Source organism: Sapajus apella, unplaced genomic scaffold, assembly GCF_009761245.1.
Source record: "Sapajus apella isolate SASKATOON/1434 unplaced genomic scaffold, GSC_monkey_1.0 scaffold4, whole genome shotgun sequence".
NCBI lineage: Eukaryota > Metazoa > Chordata > Mammalia > Primates > Cebidae > Sapajus > Sapajus apella.
Genome location: NW_022436944.1, coordinates 1,883,839 through 1,888,662, shown reverse-complemented (window position 1 = coordinate 1,888,662; position 4,824 = coordinate 1,883,839). Strand labels below are relative to the sequence as shown.

At 34.6% G+C, this 4,824-nt stretch overlaps 1 long non-coding RNA gene across 1 annotated transcript in view; it reads left to right on the top strand.

The window, feature by feature from the left end:
• The window catches only part of LOC116538621, a 4,167-nt gene extending 1,712 nt beyond the window's left edge, over positions 1–2,455 (top strand). The window contains exon 2 of the long non-coding RNA XR_004263707.1: positions 2,320–2,455. This is a non-coding gene — a long non-coding RNA (uncharacterized LOC116538621). The remainder of the gene's footprint in view (positions 1–2,319) is intronic.
• The last annotated feature ends 2,369 nt before the right edge of the window (positions 2,456–4,824 follow it).

Here is a 4,824-nt window from a genome sequence, read left to right as displayed (position 1 = left end):
CTTCCTTCCTTCATTTTCTTTCTTTCATTCTTTCTTTCCTTCTTTCTCTCTTTCCTTCCTTTTCTTTCTTTCCTTCCTTCCTTTCTTTCTTTTTCTTTCTTCTTTCTTTCCATTCTTTCTTTTTTTGTTTTTTTTGAGACATAGTCTCACTCTGCTACCCAGGCCGAAGTTCAATGGCATGGTCTTGGCTCACTGAAACCTCCGCCTCCCAAGTTCAAGCGCTTTTCCTGCCTCAGTCTCCAGAGTAGCTGGGACTACAGGTGTGTGCCACCACACACAGCTAATTTTTTTTTATTTTTTGTAGAGATGGGTTTTCACTGTGTTGGCCAGGCTGGTCTCAAACTCCTGACCTTGTAATCCAGATGCCTGGGCCTCCCAAAGTGCTGAGATTACAGGAGTGAGCCACGGCCCCCGGGACCCATCTTTGACATTTCTGCATCTGTGTCTATTGACTACACTGAATTCTGCTTTTGAAAACTGCATGGACTATTTTTCAAATATCAGGGCTTTTTTGTATAATTAAATAGTGAAATGCCTGTAACACACAGGTTGGTATTTCATTATGTAACATGTTAACTTTTAATATTTGTGCATGATAAACTCCAAAGGCATTGACATTATTATCTATAAAAATACTACCTCATTTGCTAAGTGCTTAGTACATTCCAAATACTTTATATATAATATCATTACAAGATTCTTTTATTACACACCAATTTCTTTCTTTTGAGAATTTGTGTCAGTCATTTGTATAATTTTTAAAAAACTTATGTGTTTCAAGACTGTAAATTTTATGATGGCAGAGTATATAACTTGTTTATCATTACTTAGCCAGCATTTGATACATAATCATATATAAGTTCAAACAAATATTTATCAATGAATAAATGAATGAATACATAAATGAACACTGCATTACAGATATTATTACAACCAACTTAGTTAGACTCATCTTACTTACACCCATCTTATTATTTGCCCAGGGCCAAATAATAAGTGGAAAGCCAGAACCTGAACCCATATTTTTTCCTGAAAATCCATGATGTGCTATGGTCTCTAGTTCTTGAAAGTAAGCACTATGGTTTTATCATTTATTCTCCAAAGTAATTATATAATGTGTTTTATTGGTTTATATTAGAGACTTTGATAAATGTCTCTAAAGAATTAATATGTATTACAGAATAGTAAGAGCATAGTTAACGCATATTCTTTAAGACATTTCAGGCCGAGGAGTAGGGATTTCTTTATTTTCTAAAGAAAATAAAGGAAAAAACAAAATCTCAACCTCAAACAATCCATTACAAAAGACAGGAAAAGAGAAAAATAGGATCTGAAAATAAAAATTAAAAGTTTTAATAACTAGTAGATCAATAACCATAATTTTAATGTCAGTTAAAAGTCAGATTTGCCCGGGTGCAGTGACTCACACCTATAATCCCAGTACTTTAAGAGGCCAAGGCCAGCAAATCACTTGAGCTCAGGAGTTCAAAACCAGCCTGTCCAACGCTACTAAACTCTATCTCTACGAAAAATACAGAAAGTAGCTGGACATCGTTGGACATGGTTGTACATGCCTATAATTCCAGCTGAGATGGGAAGATCACTTAGGCCCAGGAGTTTGAGACTATAGTGAGCTGTGATCATGCCACTGCACTCCAGCCTGGGCAACAAAGCAAGACTCTTTCCCCTCAAAAAAAAAATTTTTTTTTAAGATTTTTCAAATTGAATTGAGAAAACCAAGCTATTGTAGATTATAAGAAATGTTCCTAGCACATAAAGATAAAAAGACTATGTCAAAAGGTTTAAACAGATACACTAGGCAAATACTAACTAAAAGAATGCTGGCAAGTAATGTAATATCAGTTAAAATGGACTGTAGCACAAAAACTATATTAGGTTACATGCTACAACATGGATGAACTTTGAAAACATGCTAAGTGAAATAAGCAAGACATGATAGGACAAATACTATATGAGTCCACTTATATGAGGTATCTAGAATAGTCAAATTCATAAAAACAGAAAGTAGAATAGAGGTTGCCAGGGGCTGGAGATAGGGGAGAGTGAGGAATGGGTACAGGGCTTCTGTTTGGAATAATGAAGTTCTGGAAATGAAGAGTAGTTGGTATGAACTACATGTTTGTGTTCCTCAAAATTCATACATTGAAACTCTAACCTCCAATGGGATGGTTTTAGAGGGTTGGACTTTTTGGATGTAATTTGGTTTAGATGAGGTCATGAGGGTGGAGCCACCATGATGGGATTAGTGCCTTTATAAGAGGAGAAAGAGACTTTGGTTCTTGCTCTCTCTTTCCCAAGTGAGGACACAAAGAGAAGATGGCCATTCTTAAACCAGGAAGGGGTTCCCATCAGACATCAAAGCTGCTGATGCCTACATCTTGGACTTCCCAGATGCCAGAACTGTGAAAAATAAAATTCTGTTTTTTAAACCGTCTACTTTATGGTATCTTATTAAAGCAGGCTGAACTGATTAAGACAGTGGTAATGGCAGCACAACATTGTGAGTGTGTTCATCCCACTGAATTATATACTTGAAAATGATTTAAATGATTAAATAAAAAGTACATGGATATCAAGTTTTTCAACTATATTAGCTATAGAGAGGGTCATCACGTAATAATAAAAGTTCATCATGAAATCTTTGCCTGTGCCTATGCTGAATGATATTGCTTAGGTTGCCTTCCAGGGTTTTTAGTTTTGAACCCAGCAATTCCATTACTAGGTATATGCCCAAAGGAATATAAATGATTCTGTTATAAAGACACATGCATGCGTATGTTCACTGCAGCACTATTCACAATAGCAAAGACATGGAATCACCCTAAATGCCCATCAGTGATAGACTGGACAAAAGAAAGTGGTACATATACACCACAAAATACTATGCAGTCATAAAAAAATAATAAGATCATGTCCTCTGCAGGGACATGGATAAAGATGGAGGCCATTATCCTTAGCAAACTAACACAGGAACAGAAAACCAAATACCACATGTTCTCACTTATAAGCGGGAGCTAAGTGATGAGAACACATGGAAACCTAGGGGAACAACCTACAGTGGGGCCTTTCAAAGGATGGTGGGTGGGAGGAGGGAGAGGATCAGGAAAAACAATTAATGGGTACTAGGCTTAATACCTATGTGATGAAATAATATGTACAACAAATTTCCATGATACAAGTTAACCTATGAAACAAACCTGCACATGCACCCTTGAACTTAAAATAAAACTTTAAAAAAGTAATAATAATAATAAAGTTCAATTCAAATAGAAGATACAGTTTGCATGAACCTAATGAAATGGCCTCAAAATATATAAAGAAAAAATAAATAGAAGTACAATAAAATTTGTACCCCTATCTCCATAGTGGGAATTTCATTATACCTTTTAATTATTAATAGTTAAGCAGACAAAAATAATATACATAAAGTTTTTTTAAAAAAAATTGATCTAGTAGTATTTATTCTACACTCCAAATTATAGAATATACATTTTTCTCATCCACATTTATAATACTTACAAAATTGGTTACATGTATACCTGGCTATTTAAGCCTGCATCTTTCTAACTTAGTGTCCTAAAAAAAGAATAAAGAAACATAAGACAAGATTGGAAAGAGAGGAACAACACCAAAGAATCTAGCAAGAGTAGTTGAGTATAATAAGAGGATATATAGCAAGTTGGCAAAATGTTAGATTCACATGCAATAATTAATTGAATTTTTATAGAGTAGCAACAAAGAGAAAGTATAATTTTTACAATGTTATTTGTAATAGCAATAAAAATTGTAGTCTACTAGGGAAAATCTAACAAAAGATGTGCAAGACAAAGTAATATTTTAAAACTTTATCCAAATAATTTAACCAAAACCTCAATTAATCAAGGAATATTTTACATGTGGACACAGCCAGTATTATAAAAATACCAAATGTTCTCAGATTAATCTATAGCTTTAATGCTATTCCAATCAAAATTTGAACAGCGTTTATACAGAGTTTTAAAATCAAATTCTAGTATTTGCATAGAAGAGAAAAGAGACAAGATTAGCTAAGATACTCATAAGGAAAAATGAGGGATGATTTGTCCTAATAGAAATTAAGAATTGTGGGCTGGGCGCAATGGCTCACACCTGTAATCCCAGCACTTTGGGAGGCTGAGGTGGACAGATCACGAGGTCAGGAGATCAAGACCATCCTGGCTAACACTGTGAAACCCTGTCTCTACTTAAAAAGACAAAAAACATTAGCTGGGCGTGGTGGCATGCACTGGTAGTCCCAGCTACTGGGGAGGCCGAGGCAGGAGAATCGCTTGAACCCGGGAGGCAAAGGTTGCAGTAAGCCAAGATTGTGCCACTGCACTCCAGCCTGGGCAACAGAGCAGGCCTCCATCTAAAAAAAAAAAAAAAAAAAAAGGAATTATCATAAAACTATAGTATTTAAGAAAGTGTGATATTGGTACATGGATAGACAGACTGACCAGTTGGACAAGTTTAGGCATAGGAGAAACTGATAAAGACAAATGTGGCATGGCTGGAGAAAGGAAAGATTATTCAATAAATGCAGTGAGAAACAAAAGTTCAATTCATATAAAAATTAAGTTAGCCCCTTTCTTTCATCATGTTAAAGCCAATTCCTAATGATATAAAGATTTCTATATTAAATATAAAATGATTTTTTTGAAGAAGTTATAGGAGAGGTCCCTCTGAAACTAGGGTAAAGAAGACTTTCTTAAACAATGCATAAAGAGCATTAAAAGGTTAGTTAATAAGATTGATTAATTTAACAATTTTTCAAAGTAAAATTAA